Source organism: Pristiophorus japonicus, chromosome 20, assembly GCF_044704955.1.
Source record: "Pristiophorus japonicus isolate sPriJap1 chromosome 20, sPriJap1.hap1, whole genome shotgun sequence".
Lineage (NCBI taxonomy): Eukaryota > Metazoa > Chordata > Chondrichthyes > Pristiophoridae > Pristiophorus > Pristiophorus japonicus.
Genome location: NC_091996.1, coordinates 75009015 through 75029966, shown reverse-complemented (window position 1 = coordinate 75029966; position 20952 = coordinate 75009015). Strand labels below are relative to the sequence as shown.

Sequence of the window (20952 nt, the reverse complement as noted above, 5' to 3'; positions counted from 1 at the left end):
TACAATCTATATTAACGACTTAGAATAAGGGACTGAGTGTAACGTAGCCAAGTTTGCTGACGATACAAAGATGGGAGGAAAAGCAATGTGTGAGGAGGACACAAAAAATCTGCAAAAGGACATAGACAGGCTAAGTGAGTGGGCAAAAATTTGGCAGATGGAATATAATGTTGGAAAGTGTGAGGTCATGCACTTTGATTATTTTCTGCCAAAGAGCAAGTTATTATTTAAATGGAGAAAGATTGCAAAGTGCTGCAGTACAGCGGGACCTGGGGGTACTTGTGCATGAAACACAAAAGGATAGTATGCAGGTACAGCAAGTGATCAGGAAGGCCAATGGTATCTTAGCCTTTATTGCAAAGGGGATGGAGTATAAAAGCAGGGAAGTCTTGTTACAGCTATACAAGATTTTGGTGAGGCCACACCTGGAATACTGCGTGCAGTTTTGGTTTCCATATTTACGAAAGGATATACTTGCTTTGGAGGCAGTTCAGAGAAGAGTCACTAGGTTGATTCCGGGGATGAGGGGGTTGACTTATGAGAAAAGGTTAAGTAGGTTGGGCCTTTACTCATTGGAGTTCAGAAGAATGAGAGGTGATCTTATCAAGATTATGAGGGGGTTTGACAACGTGAATGCAGAGAGGATGTTTCCACTGGTGGGGGAGACTAGAACTAGGGGGCATAATCTTAGAATAAGGGGTACCCATTTAAAACTCAGATGAGGAGGAATTTCTTCTCTGAGGGTTGTAAATCTGTGGAATTCGCTGCCTCAGAGAGCTGTGGAAGCTGGGACATTGAATTAAATTAAAGACATAAATAGACAGTTTCTTAAACAATACGTGGATAAGGGGTTATGGGGAGCGGGCAGGGAAGTGGAGCTGAGTCCATGATCAGATCAGCCATGATCTTATTGAATGGTGGAGCAGGCTCGAGGGGCCTTATGGCCTACTCCTGTTCCTATTTCTTATGTTCTTATTAATTTCCACCTTTATTTCTCTCAGCATCCCATCTGGTCCTTATCTACTTTAAGTACAGCAGCATTTCTAGTACCTTTATCCCATCCAGTATCTCCACAGCCTCCTCTTTCACTATGACTTTGACAGCAGCTTCTTCCTTGGTGAAGACAGATACAAAGTACTCATTTAGTACCTCAGCCCTGCCCTCTGCCTCCAAACGTAGGTCTCCATTTTGGTCTCTCATCGGCCCCACCCCTCCTGTTATTACCCATTTACTATTTATATGCCTATGGAAGACTTTTGGATTCCCTTTTATGTTAGCTACCAATCTATTCTTATACCCTCTCTTTGCCCCTCTTATTTCCTTTTTCACTTCCCGTCTGAACTTTCTATATTCAGCCCAGTTCTCACTTGTATTCTCAACCTGACATCTGTCATACGCCCCCTTTTTGTGCTTCATTTTACTCTCTATCCCTTTCATCATCCGGGGAGCTCTGGCTTTGGTTGCCCTCCCTTTCCCCCTCGTGGGAATGTACCTCGACTTTACCCCAACCATCTCTTTAAAGGCAGCCCATTGTTCGATTACAGTTTTGCCTGCCAGTCTTTGATTCCAATTTAGCCGGGCCAGATCCATTCCCAACCCACTGAAATTGGCTTTCCAATTTAAAATCTAAAGCCCTCCCTCCTGCACCATCTCTTCAGCCACACAGTCATCTGCTCTATCCTCCTATTTCTATACTCACTAACTCGTGGCACCAGGAGTGATCCAGAGATTACTACCTTTGAGGGCCTGCTTTTTAATTTCTTTCCTAGCTCCCTAAAAATCTGCCTGCAGGACCTCATCCCTCTTTCTCCCTAATCACAAGGATATCTGAGCATCGTTCTGACTGTAACCATAAGGCTGAGTCACTATCACACACAGAAATAGTTTCCTTGTTTTACTTTTCCATACAAAGACCATCTCTTTACACCATCTCCTTTCTACACAACGGCAGCAGACATGAGCAAGGACATGAGGCTTATTCAAAGACACACACATTTCACAACAGCGGGACAAGTGTTCAGTCATTTTCACTGCAGGCACAATGCAGAGAGAAGAAAAGACTTGCATTTATATAGCACCTTTCATGACATCCCAAAGCACTTCACAGCCAATGAAGTACTTTTGAAGTGTAGTCACTGTTGTAATGTAGAAAACACGGCAGCCAATTTGCGCACAGCAAGCTCCCACAAACAACCATGTGACACTGGCCAGATAATCTGTTTTGTTTTAGTGATAAATATTGGCAAGGACACCAGAGATTACTTCCATGCTCTTCTAAACAGTGTCATAGATCTTTTTCATGCACCTGAGAGAGCAGATGAGGTCTCTGGATAATGTCTCATCTGAAAGACGGCACTTCCGACAGTGCAGTACTCCCTCAGCACTGCTCCTCCGACAGTACAGCACTCCCTCAGTACTGCACAGGAATGTCAGCCTAGATTCTTGTGCTCAAGTCTCTGGGGTGGGACTTGAACCCACAACCTTCTGACACAGAGGCGAGAGCGCTGCCCACTGAGCCATGGCTGACACAGCAGTACAGCAGCACCTTAACAATGTCTCATCAGCCTGCAGGCTCCCATTAAATATATTAGCTGAGTAAATTTAAAACCAGGTTTGCAGGCATGATGCTCTATGCACACATCAATGGTGAGAGATGCTGTGGGGCACACATAGTTGCTGATAGTGATTGGGTTTTGGGTTTTGTGTTTAGTGATCCCGGGCGTGTTCCTGATACCTTCCCTGGATACCAAGGCCAGGAGAGGCACTCTGGGAGGTATAGGGAGCTGGCACTTGTCCATGAGAGTAACTGAAGGTATGAGCACTGAAATGATCTAGAGCTAGAATGGAGAAAAGGCCCAAAAATGGAACAGTCGGTAACAAGACATCAGTCAGTCTCTTATCTTGGAGAAATAAAGAATACAACACATTGTGTGTTTACACCAAAAGTGTTTTCGTTGACATATATCCAGAAACTTAAACACCAGCCCAGTTATAGGGGTCATCAACATCGGCACAAACAACCAAAGGATGTGATTAACAGCAGAATCCAACCCCCGCAGTCACTTGTGAACTCGCTGGTGTCTCAGCAGGCTGGATGAACGGGTGAATCCCTTCCCACACTCGGAGCAGGTGAACGGCCTCTCCCTGGTGTGAACTTGCTGATGTCTCAGCAGGTTGCATGATCGATTGAATCCCTTCCCACACATGGAGCAGGTGAACGGCCTCTCCCCGCTGTGAGCGCGTTGGTGCGCCTGGAGGCTGGATGATAGAGTGAATCCCTTCCCACACTCGGAGCAGATGAATGGCCTCTCCCCAGTGTGAATTCGCTGATGTCTCAGCAGGTTGGATGATAGAGTGAATCCCTTCCCACACTCGGAGCAGGTGAATGGCCTCTCCCCAGTGTGAACTCGCTGGTGTGTCAGCAGATCCTTTGCGCTTTTATAGCTCTTCTCACAGTCAGAACATTTAAAAGGTCTCTTATCAAAGTGAACAAGTTGGTGTGTCAGCAGGTGGGATGATTTAGCGAATCCCTTCCCACACTCAGAGCAGGTGAACGGCCTCTCCCCAATGTGAACTAGCCGGTGTGTCCGAAGATTGGATGACTGAGTAAATCCCTTCCCACACACGGAGCAGGTGAATACCCTCTCCCCAGTGTGAACCCGTTGGTGTGTCCGAAGATTAGATGCATGAGTGAATCCCTTACCACATACGGAGCAGGTAAACGGTCTCTCCCCAGTGTGAATTCGCTGGTGTTGAATAAGGTGAGATGACTGCCTGAAGCTCTTCTCACAGTAAGAACAACTGAATGGTCTCTCGTCAGTGTGAACAAGCTGGTGTTTAATTAAATCTGCAGAGTTCTTAAAACCATTCCCACAGTCAGAGCATTTAAAGGGTCTCTCCCCAGTGTGAACTCGCTGGTGTGTCAGCAGGTAGGATGACTGAGTGAATCCCTTCCCACACACGGAGCAGGTGAACGGTCTCTCCCCGGTGTGACTGCGTCGATGAGTTTCCAGCAGTGATGGGTAATTGAATCCCTTCCCACAGTCCCCACATTTCCACGGTTTCTCCATGGTGGGGGTGTCCTTGTGTCTCTCCAGGTTGGACGATAAGTTGAAGGCTCATCCACACACACAACACGTGTACGCTTTCTCCCCGCTGTGAATGGTGCAATGTTTTTTCAGGCTGTGTAACAGGTTAAAGCTCTTTCCACAGTCAGTGCACTGGAACACTCTCACTCGGGTGTGTGTGTCTCTGGGCTTTTCCAGTCATACTGATGTTTGAAATCTGTTCCCACAGACCAAACAGACAAACATTTCTCCTTCCACATTGAAAGGCCGCTGATATTCAGGCCTGATGAATGGAGGAACTCTGATATCTTGACGTGATGTTGGGTTTGAGTTTCCCGGCTGTAAATCCTCCCCTGCTAATACTCTGTAAAAGGAGTTTACACAGAATGATATAGAATGAGAGCAGTCAGCTTTTGCCCTGGTGCGTTGAGTTGATGTTGGGTTTGAGTTTGCGGCCTGTAAATGCTGCCCTTCTCACAGCCTGGAACAGCACTTTACAAAAGCCCTGACTGTGAGTCCAGGATAGAAATTCACAACATTCTCTCCTCCTGGTTCCTGGCCCAGGGAAAGGCCGCGCATGCGCCCCTCTGCCCCTGCCCCAGCAAGATGGCGGCCGTTCCCCGGCCTGTCACCGGGAGACAGCCCCGCAGCTGCCCCTCCCCCGGGGGCCCTCCCTCGGGGCAAAGGTCGGAGCCGGAGCTTGTTATTCGGGGCCTGAGGCCCACAACGAATGTGTGTGAGACGGATAATGCGAAGTTTGCTGTGGGGACTGGACCCACCGCCCATCTCTCACCCACCAACCAACTGACCGCGCATGCTCAGCTCACACTGCCCGGGGGAGTGACGGCAGCTCCGGACCAATAGGAAGAGAGGGGGCGGGACTGGAGGACCGAGCGTGCGTCTGTCAATGGGGACCGCTCAGGGAGCGTCTGTCAATGGCGCCGGTCAGGGAACGTCTGTCAATGGGGACCGGCCAGGGGGCGTCTGTCAATGGCAACCGTCAGGGAGCGTCTGTCAATGGGGAGCAGTCAGGGAGCGTCTGTCAATGGCGCCGGTCAGGGAGCGCCTGTCAATGCGACCGGTCAGGGTGCATCTGTCAATGGGACCGGTCAGGGAGCGTCTGTCAATGGGGACTGCTCAGGGAGTGTCTGTCATTGGAGACTGGTCGTGGGCGTCTGTCAATGGAGAGCGGTCAGGGGGCGTCTGTCAATGGAGACTGGTCAGGGGGCGTCTGTCAATGGTGACCGGTCATGGAGCGTCTGTCAGTGGGGAGCAGTCAGGGAGCCTCTGTCAATGGGGACTGCTCGAGGAGCGTCTGTCAATGGGGAGCGGTCAGGGAGTGCCTTTCAATGGGACTGGTCAGGGAGCGTCTGTCAATGGAACCGGTCAGGGAGCGTCTGTCAATGGGGAGCGGTCAGGGAGCGTCTGTCAATGGCGACAGCTCAGGGAGCATATGTCAATGGAACCGGTCAGGGAGCGTCTGTCAACAGAGAACGGTCAGCAACGGTCTGACAACGGGGAGCGGTCAAGGAGCGTCTGTCAACGGGGAGCGATCAGGGAGCGTCTGTCAATAGGGAATGATCAGGGAGCGTCTGTCAATGGGGACCGTCAGGGAGCATCTATCAATGGGGAGCGGTCAGGGAGCGCCTGTCAATGGGACCAGTTAGGGAGCGTCTGTCAATGGGACCGATCAGGGAGCGTCTGTCAATGGGGAGCGGTCAGGGGGCGTCTGGCAATGGGGACCGCTCAGGGAGCGTCTGTCAATGGGGAGCGGTCAGGGAGCGTCTGTCAATGGGGACCGCTCAGGGAGCGTCTGTCAATGGGACCGGTCAGGGAGCGTCTGTCAATGGGGACTGCTCAGGGACTTTCTGTCAATGTAGAGCGGTCAGGGAACGTCTGTCAGTGGGGACTACTCCGGGCGCGTCTGTCAGTGTGGAGCGGTCAGGGAGCGTCTGTCAATGGGGAGCGGTCAGGGAACATCTGTCAATGGGGAGCTGTCAGGGAGCGTCTGTCATTGGGATCGGTCAGGAAGCATCTGTCAGTGGGGAATGCTCAGGGAGCGTCTGTCTATGGGGAGCGGTCAGGGAGCGTCTGTCAATGGGGAGCGCTGTGGGAATGTCTGTCAATGGGGAGCGCTCAGGGAGCGTCTGTCTATGGGGAGCGGTCAGGGAGCGTCTGTCAATGGACCCGGTCAGGGAACGTCTGTCAATGGGGACCGGTCAGGGGGCGTCTGTCAATAGGAAGCGGTCAGGGAGCGTCTTTCAATGGGGAGAACTCATGGAGCGTCTGTCAATGGGGAGCGTAAGGGAGCATCTGTCAATGGGGACTTCTCAGGGAGCATATGTCAATGGAACCGGTCAGAGAATGTCTGTCAATGGGGAGCGGTCAGGTAGCGTCTGTCCATGGGGCGCGGTCAGGGACGGTCTTTCAATGCGACCGGTCAAGGAGCGTCTGTCAATAGGGAGTGGTCAAGGAGCGTCTGTCAATGATGAGCGGTCAAGGAGCGTCTGTCAACGGGGACCGCTTGGGAAGTGTCTGTCAAAGGGGAACGGTCGGGAGCGTCTTTAAATGAGAAGCAGTCAGGGAGCGTCTATCAATGGGGACCGGTCAGGGAGCATCTGTCAATGGGGACCGGTCAGGTAGCGTCTGTCAATGGGGAATGCTCAGGGAGCGTCTGTCAATGGGGACCGCTCAGGGAGCGTCTGTCAATGGGGACCGCTCTTGGAGCGTCTCTCAATGGTGACTGCTCAGGGAGCATCTGTCAATGGAGAATGGTCTGGGAGTGTCTGTCAGTGTGGACCGGTCAGGGAGCGTCTGTCAATGAGAACCGCTCAGGGAGCATCTGTCAATGGGGACCGGTCAGTGAACGTCAGTCAATGGGGACCGGTCAGGGAGCATCTCTCAATGGGGAACGGTCAGGGAGCGTCTGTCAATCGGACCGGTCAAGGAGTGTCTGTCAATAGGGACCGCTCTGGGAATGTCAGTCAATGGGGAGCGCTCAGGGAGCATTTGTCAATGGCGACCTCTCAGGGAGCGCCTGTCAGTGGAGACTGGTCAGGCAGCATCTGTCAATTGGGACCGCTAAGGGAGCGTCTGACAATGGGGACCGCTTAGTGAGCATCTGTCAATGGAGACCGCTCAGCGAGCATCTGTCAATGGGGACTGCTCTGGGAGCGTCTGTCAATGGGGACCGCTCAGGGAGCGTTTGTCAATGGCGATCTCTCAGGGAGCATCTGATAGTGTAGACTGGTCAGGGGGCATCTGTCAGTGTGGACCTATCAGGGAGCGTGTGTCAATGGGGACCGTTCAGAGAGCGTCTGTCAATGGGGACCGGTCAGAGAGCGTCTGTCAATGGGAAGTGGTCAGGGAGCGTCTGTCAATGGGGACCGCTCAGGGAGCGTCTGTCAATGGAGACCGGTCAGGGACCGTCTGTCAATGGGGACCACTCTGTCAGTGTCTGTCAATGGGGACCGCTCAGGGAACATCTGTCGATGGGGACAGGTCTGGGAGCGTCTGTCAATGCGGACCGCTCAGGGAGCATCTGTCAATGGGGACCGCTCAGGGAGCGTCTGTCAATGGAGAATGGTCTGGGAGTGTCTGTAAATGGAGAATGGTTAGGGAGCCTTTGTCAATGGAACCGATCAGGGAGGAGCTGTCAATGGGGAGCGGTCAGGGAACGCCTGTCAATGGGGACCGCTCACAGAGCGTCTGTCAATGGTGACTGCTCAGGGAGCATCTGTCAATGGAGAATGATCTGGGAGTGTTTGTCAATGGAGAATGGTTAGGGAGCGTCTGTCAATGGAACCGATCAGGGAGGATCTGTCAATGGGGAGCGGTCAGGGAGCGTCTGTCAATGGGGACCAGTCAGGGAGCGCCTGTCAATGGGGACCGGTCAGGGAGCATCTGGCAATGGGGACCAGTCATTGAGCATCTGTCAATGGGGGGCGGTCAGGGAGCATCTGTGAATGGGGACCGGTCAGGGAGCATCTCTCAATGGGGACCGGTCAGGGAGCGTCTGTCAATGTGAACCACTCTGTGAGTGTCTGCCAATGGGAACCAGTCAGAAGTGTCTGTCAATGGGGGACGGTCAGGGAGCATCTGTCGATGGGGACCGGGCAGAGAGCGTCTGTCATTCAGAAGCGGTGAGGGTGTGTCTGTCAATGGGGACCACTTAGGAAGCATCTGTCAATGGAGAATGGTCTGGGAGTGTCTGTAAATGGAGAATGGTTAGGGAGCCTCTGTCAATGGGACCGATCAGGGAGGATCTGTCAATGGGGAGTGGTCAGGGAGCACCTGTCAATGGGGACCGATCAGAGAGCATCTCTCAATGGGGACCGCTCATGGAGCATCAGACGATAGGGACCGGTCTGGGAGCGTCTGTCAATGCAGACCGCTCAGGGAGCGTCTGTCAATGGGGATTGCTCAGGGAGCATCAGACGATAGGGACCGGTCTGGGAGCGTCTGTCAATGGGGACTGCTCAGGGAGCATCTGTCATTGGAGAATGGTCTAGGAGTGTATGTCAATGGAGAAAGGTTAGGGAGCGTCTGTCAATGGGACCGATCAGGGAGGATCTGTCAATGGGGAGGGGTCAGGGAGCGTCTGTCAATAGGGACCGCTCAGGGAGCGTCTGTCGATGGGGACAGGTCTGGGAGCGTCTGTCAATGGGGACCGCTCAGGGAGCGTCTGTCAATGGGGACCGCTCAGGGAGCGTCTGTCAATGGAGAATGGTCTGGGAATGTCTGTAAATGGAGAATGGTTAGGGAGCCTCTGTCAATGGGACCGATCAGGGAGGATCTGTCAATGGGGAGCAGTCAGGGAGCGCCTGTCAATGGGGATCGGTCAGGGAGCATCTGTCAATGGGGATCGGTCAGGAAGCGTCTGTCAATGGGGACCGGTCAGGGAGCGTTTGTCGATGGGGACCGGGCAGAGAGCGTCTGTCAGTGGGGACCGATCAGGGAGCATCTGTCGATGGGGACAGGTCTGGGAGCGTCTGTCAGTGGGGACCAATCAGGGAGCATCTGTCGATGGGGACAGGTCTGGGAGCGTCTGTCAATGCGGACCGCTCAGGGAGCATCTGTCAATGGGGACCGCTCAGGGAGCATCTGTCAATGGAGAATGGTCTGGGAGTGTCTGTAAATGGAGAATGGTTAGGGAGCCTCTGTCAATGGAACCGATCAGGGAGGATCTGTCAATGGGGAGCGGTCAGGAAGCGTCTGTCAATGGGGAGCGGTCAGGGAGCATCTGTCGATGGGGACCGGGCAGAGAGCGTCTGTCATTCAGAAGCGGTGAGGGTGCGTCTGTCAATGGGGACCGCTCAGGAAGCGTCTGTAAATGGAGAATGGTTAGGTAGCCTCTGTCAATGGGACCGATCAGGGAGGATCTGTCAATGGGGAGCGGTCAGGGAGCACCTGTCAATGGGGACCAGTCAGAGAGCATCTCTCAATGGGGACTGCTCAGGGAGCATCAGACGCTAGGGACCGGTCTGGGAGCGTCTGTCAATGGGGACTGCTCAGGGAGCATCTGTCATTGGAGAATGGTCTGGGAGTGTCTGTCAATGGAGAAAGGTTAGGGAGCGTCTGTCAATGGGACCGATCAGGGAGGATCTGTCAATGGGGAGGGGTCAGGGAGCGTTTGTCAATTGCGACCTTCAGGGAGCGTCTGTCAGTGGAGACTGGTCAGGGAGCATCTGTCAGTGTGCACCGGTCAGAGAGTGTCTGTCAGTGTCGACCAGTCAGAGAGCTTATGTCAATGGGGACCGCTCAGGGAGCGAGTGTCAATTGGGACCGCTCTGGGAGCGTCTGTCAATGGGGACCGCTCAGGGAGCATTTGTCAATGGCGACCTATCTGGGAGCATCTGCCAGTGGAGACTGGTCAGGGATGTCTGTCAGTGTGGACCGGTCAGGGAGCGTCTGTCAGTGTTGACCGGTCAGGGAGCATCTGTCAATGAGGACCGCTCAGGGAGCATCTGTCAATGGGGACTGGTCAGTAAACGTCAGTCAATGGGGACCAGACAAAGAGCATCTCTCAATGGGAAGCGCTCAGGGAGCGTCTGTCAATGGGGACCGCTGAGGGAGCGTTTGTCAATGGCGACCTATCAGGGAGCATCTGCCAGTGGAGACTGGTCAGGGATGTCTGTCAGTGTAGACCAGTCAGGGAGCATCTGTCAATGGGGACCGGTCAGTGAACGTCAGTCAATGGGGACAAGACAGAGAGCATTACTCAATGGGAAGCGGTCAGGGAGCGTCTGTCAATGGGGACCGCTCACGGAGCGTCTGTCAATGGTGACTGCTCAGGGAGCGTGTGTCAATGGAGAATGGTCTGGGAGCATCTGTCAATGGGACCGATCAGGGAGGATCTGTCAACGGGGAGCGGTCAGGGAGCGTCTGGCAATGGGGCCGGTCAGGGAGTGTCTGTCAATGGGGACCGCTCTGGGAGCGTCTGTCAATGCGGACCGCTCAGGTAACGTCTGTCAATGGAGAATGGTATGGGAGTGTCTGTCAATGGAGAATGGTTAGGGAGCGTCTGTCAATGGGACCGATCAGGGAGCATCTGTCAATGGGGATCGGTGAGGGAGCATCTCTCAATGGGGAACGGTCAGGGAGCATCTGTCAATCGGACCGGTCAAGGAGCGTCTGTCAATGGGGACTGCTCTGGGAACGTCAGTCAATGGGGTGCGCTCAGGGAGCGTTTGTCAATGGCAACCTCTCAGGGAGCGCCTGTCAGTGGAGACTGGTCAGGCAGCATATGTCAATGGGGACCACTAAGGGAGCGTCTGACAATGGGGACTGCTCAGGGAGCGTCTGTCAATGGAGATCGCTCAGCGAGCATTTGTCAATGGTGACCTCTCAGGGAGCGTCTGTCAGTGGAGACTGATCAGTGGGCATCTATCAGTGTGGACCTGTCAGGGAGCGTCTGTCAATGGGGACCGCTCAGGGAGCGTCTGTCAATGGGGACCGCTCTTGGAGCGTCTCTCAATGGTGACTGCTCAGGGAGCGTCTGTCAATGGAGAATGGTCTGGGAGTGTCTGTCAGTGTGGACCGGTCAGGGAGCATCTGTCAATGAGAACCGATTAGGGAGCATCTGTCAATGGGGACCGGTCAGTGAACGTCAGTCAATGGGGACCAGACAGAGAGCATCTCTCAATGGGAAGTGGTCAGGGAGCGTCTGTCAATGGGGACCGCTCACAGAGCGTCTGTCAATGGTGACTGCTCAGGGAGCATCTGTCAATGGAGAATGGTCTGGGAGTGTTTGTCAATGGAGAATGGTTAGGGAGCGTCTGTCAATGGAACCGATCAGGGAGGATCTGTCAATGGGGAGCAGTCAGGGAGCGTCTGTCAATGGGGACCAGTCAGGGAGCGCCTGTCAATGGGGACCGGTCAGGGAGCATCTGGCAATGGGGACCAGTCATTGAGCATCTGTCAATGGGGAGCGGTCAGGGAGCATCTGTCAATGGGGACCGGTCAGGGAGCATCTCTCAATGGGGACCGGTCAGGGAGCGTCTGTCAATGGGAACCACTCTGTGAGTGTCTGCCAATGGGGACCAGTCAGAAGTGTCTGTCAATGGGGAGCGGTCAGGGAGCATCTGTCGATGGGGACCGGGCAGAGAGCGTCTGTCATTCAGAAGCGGTGAGGGTGCGTCTGTCAATGGGGACCGCTTAGGAAGCATCTGTCAATGGAGAATGGTCTGGGAGTGTCTGTAAATGGAGAATGGTTAGGGAGCCTCTGTCAATGGGACCGATCAGGGAGGATCTGTCAATGGGGAGCGGTCAGGGAGCACCTGTCAATGGGGACCGATCAGAGAGCATCTCTCAATGGGGACCGCTCATGGAGCATCAGATGATAGGGACCGATCTGGGAGCGTCTGTCAATGCAGACCGCTCAGGGAGCGTCTGTCAATGGGGACTGCTCAGGGAGCATCAGACGATAGGGACCGGTCTGGGAGCGTCTGTCAATGGGGACTGCTCAGGGAGCATCTGTCATTGGAGAATGGTCTAGGAGTGTCTGTCAATGGAGAAAGGTTAGGGAGCGTCTGTCAATGGGACCGATCAGGGAGGATCTGTCAATGGGGAGGGGTCAGGGAGTGTCTGTCAATGGGGACCGCTCAGGGAGCGTCTGTCGATGGGGACAGGTCTGGGAGCGTCTGTCAATGGGGACCGCTCAGGGAGCGTCTGTCAATGGGGACCGCTCAGGGAGCGTCTGTCAATGGAGAATGGTCTGGGAATGTCTGTAAATGGAGAATGGTTAGGGAGCCTCTGTCAATGGGACCGATCAGGGAGGATCTGTCAATGGGGAGCAGTCAGGGAGCGCCTGTCAATGGGGATCGGTCAGGGAGCATCTGTCAATGGGGACCGGTCAGGAAGCGTCTGTCAATGGGGACCGGTCAGGGAGCGTCTGTCGATGGGGACCGGGCAGAGAGCGTCTGTCAGTGGGGACCGATCAGGGAGCATCTGTCGATGGGGACAGGTCTGGGAGCGTCTGTCAGTGGGGACCAATCAGGGAGCATCTGTCGATGGGGACAGGTCTGGGAGCGTCTGTCAATGCAGACCGCTCAGGGTGCGTCTGTCAATGGGGACTGCTCAGGGAGCGTCTGTCAATGGAGAATGGTCTGGGAGTGTCTGTCAATGGAGAATGGTTAGGGAGCGTCTGTCAATGGAGAAAGGTTAGGGAGCGTCTGTCAATGGGACCGATCAGGGAGGATCTGTCAATGGGGAGGGGTCAGGGAGCGTTTGTCAATTGCGACCTTCAGGGAGCGTCTGTCAGTGGAGACTGGTCAGGGAGCATCTGTCAGTGTGCACCGGTCAGAGAGTGTCTGTCAGTGTCGACCAGTCAGAGAGCTTATGTCAATGGGGACCGCTCAGGGAGCGAGTGTCAATTGGGACCGCTCTGGGAGCGTCTGTCAATGGGGACCGCTCAGGGAGCATTTGTCAATGGCGACCTATCTGGGAGCATCTGCCAGTGGAGACTGGTCAGGGATGTCTGTCAGTGTGGACCGGTCAGGGAGCGTCTGTCAGTGTTGACCGGTCAGGGAGCATCTGTCAATGAGGACCGCTCAGGGAGCATCTGTCAATGGGGACTGGTCAGTAAACGTCAGTCAATGGGGACCAGACAAAGAGCATCTCTCAATGGGAAGCGCTCAGGGAGCGTCTGTCAATGGGGACCGCTGAGGGAGCGTTTGTCAATGGCGACCTATCAGGGAGCATCTGCCAGTGGAGACTGGTCAGGGATGTCTGTCAGTGTAGACCAGTCAGGGAGCATCTGTCAATGGGGACCGGTCAGTGAACGTCAGTCAATGGGGACAAGACAGAGAGCATTACTCAATGGGAAGCGGTCAGGGAGCGTCTGTCAATGGGGACCGCTCACGGAGCGTCTGTCAATGGTGACTGCTCAGGGAGCGTGTGTCAATGGAGAATGGTCTGGGAGCATCTGTCAATGGGACCGATCAGGGAGGATCTGTCAACGGGGAGCGGTCAGGGAGCGTCTGGCAATGGGGCCGGTCAGGGAGTGTCTGTCAATGGGGACCGCTCTGGGAGCGTCTGTCAATGCGGACCGCTCAGGTAACGTCTGTCAATGGAGAATGGTATGGGAGTGTCTGTCAATGGAGAATGGTTAGGGAGCGTCTGTCAATGGGACCGATCAGGGAGCATCTGTCAATGGGGATCGGTGAGGGAGCATCTCTCAATGGGGAACGGTCAGGGAGCATCTGTCAATCGGACCGGTCAAGGAGCGTCTGTCAATGGGGACTGCTCTGGGAACGTCAGTCAATGGGGTGCGCTCAGGGAGCGTTTGTCAATGGCAACCTCTCAGGGAGCGCCTGTCAGTGGAGACTGGTCAGGCAGCATATGTCAATGGGGACCACTAAGGGAGCGTCTGACAATGGGGACTGCTCAGGGAGCGTCTGTCAATGGAGATCGCTCAGCGAGCATTTGTCAATGGTGACCTCTCAGGGAGCGTCTGTCAGTGGAGACTGGTCAGTGGGCATCTATCAGTGTGGACCTGTCAGGGAGCGTCTGTCAATGGGGACCGCTCAGGGAGCGTCTGTCAATGGGGACCGCTCTTGGAGCGTCTCTCAATGGTGACTGCTCAGGGAGCGTCTGTCAATGGAGAATGGTCTGGGAGTGTCTGTCAGTGTGGACCGGTCAGGGAGCATCTGTCAATGAGAACCGATTAGGGAGCATCTGTCAATGGGGACCGGTCAGTGAACGTCAGTCAATGGGGACCAGACAGAGAGCATCTCTCAATGGGAAGTGGTCAGGGAGCGTCTGTCAATGGGGACCGCTCACAGAGCGTCTGTCAATGGTGACTGCTCAGGGAGCATCTGTCAATGGAGAATGGTCTGGGAGTGTTTGTCAATGGAGAATGGTTAGGGAGCGTCTGTCAATGGAACCGATCAGGGAGGATCTGTCAATGGGGAGCAGTCAGGGAGCGTCTGTCAATGGGGACCAGTCAGGGAGCGCCTGTCAATGGGGACCGGTCAGGGAGCATCTGGCAATGGGGACCAGTCATTGAGCATCTGTCAATGGGGAGCGGTCAGGGAGCATCTGTCAATGGGGACCGGTCAGGGAGCATCTCTCAATGGGGACCGGTCAGGGAGCGTCTGTCAATGGGAACCACTCTGTGAGTGTCTGCCAATGGGGACCAGTCAGAAGTGTCTGTCAATGGGGAGCGGTCAGGGAGCATCTGTCGATGGGGACCGGGCAGAGAGCGTCTGTCATTCAGAAGCGGTGAGGGTGCGTCTGTCAATGGGGACCGCTTAGGAAGCATCTGTCAATGGAGAATGGTCTGGGAGTGTCTGTAAATGGAGAATGGTTAGGGAGCCTCTGTCAATGGGACCGATCAGGGAGGATCTGTCAATGGGGAGCGGTCAGGGAGCACCTGTCAATGGGGACCGATCAGAGAGCATCTCTCAATGGGGACCGCTCATGGAGCATCAGATGATAGGGACCGATCTGGGAGCGTCTGTCAATGCAGACCGCTCAGGGAGCGTCTGTCAATGGGGACTGCTCAGGGAGCATCAGACGATAGGGACCGGTCTGGGAGCGTCTGTCAATGGGGACTGCTCAGGGAGCATCTGTCATTGGAGAATGGTCTAGGAGTGTCTGTCAATGGAGAAAGGTTAGGGAGCGTCTGTCAATGGGACCGATCAGGGAGGATCTGTCAATGGGGAGGGGTCAGGGAGTGTCTGTCAATGGGGACCGCTCAGGGAGCGTCTGTCGATGGGGACAGGTCTGGGAGCGTCTGTCAATGGGGACCGCTCAGGGAGCGTCTGTCAATGGGGACCGCTCAGGGAGCGTCTGTCAATGGAGAATGGTCTGGGAATGTCTGTAAATGGAGAATGGTTAGGGAGCCTCTGTCAATGGGACCGATCAGGGAGGATCTGTCAATGGGGAGCAGTCAGGGAGCGCCTGTCAATGGGGATCGGTCAGGGAGCATCTGTCAATGGGGACCGGTCAGGAAGCGTCTGTCAATGGGGACCGGTCAGGGAGCGTCTGTCGATGGGGACCGGGCAGAGAGCGTCTGTCAGTGGGGACCGATCAGGGAGCATCTGTCGATGGGGACAGGTCTGGGAGCGTCTGTCAGTGGGGACCAATCAGGGAGCATCTGTCGATGGGGACAGGTCTGGGAGCGTCTGTCAATGCAGACCGCTCAGGGTGCGTCTGTCAATGGGGACTGCTCAGGGAGCGTCTGTCAATGGAGAATGGTCTGGGAGTGTCTGTCAATGGAGAATGGTTAGGGAGCCTCTGTCAATGGGACCGATCAGGGAGGATCTGTCAATGGGGAGCAGTCAGGGAGCGCCTGTCAATGGGGATCGGTCAGGGAGCATCTGTCAATGGGGACCGGTCAGGAAGCGTCTGTCAATGGGGACCGGTCAGGGAGCGTCTGTCGATGGGGACCGGGCAGAGAGCGTCTGTCAGTGGGGACCGATCAGGGAGCATCTGTCGATGGGGACAGGTCTGGGAGCGTCTGTCAGTGGGGACCAATCAGGGAGCATCTGTCGATGGGGACAGGTCTGGGAGCGTCTGTCAATGCAGACCGCTCAGGGTGCGTCTGTCAATGGGGACTGCTCAGGGAGCGTCTGTCAATGGAGAATGGTCTGGGAGTGTCTGTCAATGGAGAATGGTTAGGGAGCGTCTGTCAATGGGGCCGATCAAGGAGGATCTGTCAATGGGGAGCGGTCAGGAAGCGTGTGTCAATGGGGACAGGTCAGGAAGCGTCTGTCAATGGGGACCGGTCAGTGAGTGTCTGTCAATGAGGAGCGGTCAGGGAGCATCTGTCAATGGGGAGCGGTCAGGGAGCGTTTGTCAATGGCGACCTCTCAGGGAGTGTCTGTCAGTGGAGACTGGTCAGGGAGCGTCTGTCAGTGTGGACCGGTCAGGGAGCGTCCGTGAGTATGGACGGGTCAGGGAGTGTCTGTCAATGGGGACCACTCAGGGAGCGTCTCTCAATGGGGACCGTTCAGGGAGCATCTGTCAATGGTGACTGCTCTGGGAGCGTCTGTTATTGGGGGCCGCTCAGGGAGCGCTTGTCAATGGCGACCTCTTAGGGAACGTCTGTCAGTGGAGACTGGTCAGGGAGCGTCTGTCAATGTGGACCGGTCAGTGAACGTCTGTCAATGGGGACCGCTCATGGAGCATCTGTCAATGGGGACCGCTCATGGAGCATCTGTCAATGGGGACGAGTCAGGGAGCATCTGTCAATGGGAAGCGGTCAGGGAGCGTCTGTCAATGGGACGCAGTCAGGGAGCGTCTATCAACGGAGACCGGTCAGGGAGCATCTGTCAATAGGGACCGGTCAGGGAGCGTTTGTCAATGCTGACCGCTCAGGGAGCGTCTGTCAGTTGAGACTGGTCAGGGAGCGTCTGTCAGTGTGGACCGGTCAGGAAGCATCTGTGAGTGTGGACGGGTCAGAGAGCGTCTGTCAATGGGGACCGCTCAGGGAGCGTCTGTCAATGGTGACCGCTCTGGGAGCGTCTGTCATTGGGGACTGCTCTGGGAGCATGTCAATGGCGATCTCTTAGGGAGCGTCTGTCAGTGGAGACTGGTCAGGGAGCGTCTGTCAGTGTGGACCGGTCAGGGAGCGTCTGTCAATGGGGACCGCTCAGGGAGCGTCAGTCAATGGGGACCGCTCTGGGAGCGTCTGTGTTTTGGATCGATAATAATAGACCCAGGTTCGGGATCTGGATGAATGTTAAATAAAAGACAAGACAAATGAAGTAAAGAATAAGATACCGTTTACTGAGAGAAAAGAAACATGTTAATACAGTTTACGAAGAAAAGAGTAATATGATAAGATGCAACAACGCTCACAGCCTTCAGCCCATCGGGAACTCCGCAGCAACGACTGGTCTGGAGCCTTGGGGGTCCTGGCACCACTCACGCATCACGATCCAAAATGAAGTTCAAAGAGTTACGGGACAGTGCTGTACCTTTATACTATCAAACAAACATACTATTGAACAAAACATGGGTGCATGTGGCTTATGGCCAACTCCTAATCTGTAAGGCCCCAGGTGCTCGTTTACAAAGCATGAGATATTGAGGTGCCGACCGTCTCATAACAAGCTGGTGTGCGTCCCAAGGTCGCTTCCCTCCCTCTCTATAGCAACAACCTTCTACGGGGCTTGGGACAGAGACACACTGTAAATGACTAAATATCATAATTAACTCTATGTGATTAACCCTATACAATACAATCCACCCTTGATATTTAGACATTCTAAGTAATATAATCAAATTGAAGGCGTAATGCATCAGTTACACGTTGAGTATGCGCAAGCAACGCCTGCAATCTACACCTAAGAATACAAGCAGTAATATCAGTAATAACGCGACGAGTAAAACAACAATAGGATGTATTAACAGCTTCAAAGCGGCGGATGTTTTTAGGGACCATCCGTAAAAGATGTCCCAACAATACAATCCACCCTTGATTGTCTTGCGTACGATCAGTGTTAGCTAACCGCCACCCTGTACGGCCATCCCATGCTGTGTTTGAGGATGGAAGTAGCACAGTCACAGATAACGAGACACAGAGACTTGCCAGCACGAGTTGGTAAGTCGCCATTTTTTGGCAGAATTCCTGTGGGAGGAAGCATAAGTATATTAATTTCAGCCTCGTTTAGTCAATTTACCCTTGTCAACACAGAGAGGAATATCTTGACCAGTCAGGAGCACCCAAAACGTGTTTCCTCCTTTCGCTAAGATTTCCCCTGCTTGTAAGGGTTTCTGGGGGTACTGCACCCACACTTTTCCACCTTCACAAACTGTGTCCTGAGTCTGATTTTCTTCTTCAATAGTAGGGACACTAACTTTGCCTAACATGTGGCTTATGGGAGTTCCCCCCCGTAATGGTCGGTGATTCAGATTGCACACTGCTTGTGGTAAGACCTTTAACCACCCTTGCAATGTGTTAGTGGGAGTTAATATTTTAATCTGTTGCTTAAGTAGTTCATTCATGCGTTCTATTAACCCTGCAGCTTGTGGATAGTAAGGTATGTGAAACATCCAATAGATCCCGTTGTCTACCGCCCACTGTTGCACTGTTTGACCTGTGAAGTGCGACCCATTATCGGACTGTACTTCTGCTGGCTCACCGTAGTATGTGATTAAATTCTCCAGTCCTTTAATTGTACTTTGTTGATTTGCTTTAGTCACTGGATAAGCTATCAAAAGTCCAGAATAGGTATCAACAGCAGTGAGCAAATATTGGAACCGTTGTTGCAATGGTAAAGGTCCTACATAATCAACTTGTCATATTTGTGCTGGTTGAGTCCCTCTCTTAATATGGGCACTGGGTTATCGTTGTAGGGGAATTTTCACAGGTGTTTATGATCTGTTTAACACCGTCCGCATTCAAATGTAACCCCCTATTTCGTGCCCATTGTATCGTACCCTGAATGCCCAAATGTCCAGATTTGTGGTGGGCCCACTTGCCGATGCCATATTCTTCCTCTTCTGCCTCTTTGACAGCCCGTACCCGGGCTATATTATCAATGGTGTTATTATATTCAGAGGTCTTTGAAGTGTTTTTCATGTGAGCGCAACATGATATACAGTTATTGTCATCTTGCTTTGGACCATATTTGTTCCCATAGGTGCTTTCCCCACAAGTCTTTCCCAGTTATTTGCCAGTTATGTTCATGCCAGTTTCGCATCCAGCCCGCCATGCCATTGGCTACCGCCCATGAGTCAGTATATATGTGTACTTGTTGCTGTTCCTCTTCTAACGCAAGGACTACAGTTGCCAGTTCTGCTAGCTGGCTGGAGCCTCCCACACACTCATCATGCACAATTGTCTGGGTTTTTGGATTGAAGGCAGTGGCTCGCCATTGCCGAAGGCCGTTTCGCCAGACCGCTGAGCCATCTGTGAACCAGGCAACGCTACGCTCTTCAGGTGTTAACTGTTCAAAAGACACGCCCCAGGAGATCAGTGACTCTTGGGTTAAACTGACAGACGACTGCGTAAGTTCACTCTCAGCTGTTTGTGGGTATTCAGCCACATGCTCATGTAGTCTGGTGATTCCTTCTTTTCCTTTACTTGCTCTGTCTGCGATAGACCATTTCCAGCGCACTATGGAGCTTTGCTGCATCGCCCGATCTTGTGTGTCTCATTTTCTGAGAGAACCCAGGATAATATGGGTAGGTCTGGTCTTAAACTGACTTTGTCGTCCTGTCTGAACTTCTGTTTCTGTTAGGGCCCAATAACATACTAATAATTGTTTCTCAAATGGAGTGTAACAAGTAGCAGCATCTGTCAATTTTCTAGACCAGAACCCTAACAGTATACGAGTGCCAAGTTGAACCTGCCACAAACTCCATACTGTAGTATCATTGGTAACCGATACCTGTAGCTCAAAAGGCTGTCCAGGCACTCGCGGGGCTAGGGGTAAAGTTTGAGCTATGGCTTCTTTGGCTGCATCAAAAGCCACCTGTTGTTCCTTTCCCCACTCGAAGTGGGCCTTTTTTCGTGTTATGGCATACAGAGGTTTTAATAGCATCGTGAGGTGAGGTATGTGTCTCCTCCAGTAACCCAATAGTCCCACGAACCACTGTGTCTCAGTTTTATTCGTGGGGTGTGGCCATTTCTTGAATTTTATTCTTCACAGGCTAGGGTATGATGTGCTCACCCCAAGACCATTGGATCCCCAGAAACTGGACAGTCTGGCTAGGGCCCTCCACCTTCTTCGTATTTACCTCCCAGCCCCTGTATCGCATGTGTTGGACTAAAGTAGCTAGGGCTTCTGACACCACTGCCTCGGTGGGACCCCTTATTAGTGCAACATCGATGTAGTGTGCCAGTGAGACATGAGGAGTCAACGTGCACATGTCCAGGTCCCGGGCCACCAATCCGTGGCATAGGGTAGGGCTATGTAGGTAACCTTGAGGTAGGCGTTTAAACGTGTATTGCCTCCCTTCCCAAGTGAATGCAAACTGGTCCTGGGATTTTTCCGCTATTGGAATGGAGAAAAAGGCTTTGGCCAGGTCGATTACCGCATACCACTCCGAACCTTCTTCAGACAGCCGCTCTGTTATAGTTACTGAATCTGGGACAGCGGTTGCCAGGGAAGGGGCAAATTTGTCCAGTTGTCGGTAGTCCACCGTCATCCTCCAACTTTTGTCGGGTTTCTGCACAGGCCAAACAGGACTATTGTAGGGGGACACCACGTGTCTAATGATACCCGCCTCCAAGAGCCCTTGTATGGTTTCCCCTATTTCGTTGTGTCCCCCAGGTATTCGGTACTGTTTCATAGTCACTATACACGATGGCCGTGGTATTACCACTGGTTCCCACTTTGCTTCCCCTGCAATCACAGTGATCGCCCGTATCCCGAATGAGAATCGCCCGAACGAGGTGTTGTGTGTGGTTCCCTTTAAAAGGTCCATCCCA

At 53.4% G+C, this 20952-nt stretch overlaps 1 pseudogene; it reads right to left on the bottom strand.

Annotated features, from left to right (window-relative positions):
• Window positions 1-1881: 1881 nt before the first annotated feature.
• Window positions 1882-20952, bottom strand: part of LOC139232771 (zinc finger protein 91-like) — a 93166-nt pseudogene continuing 74095 nt past the window's right edge.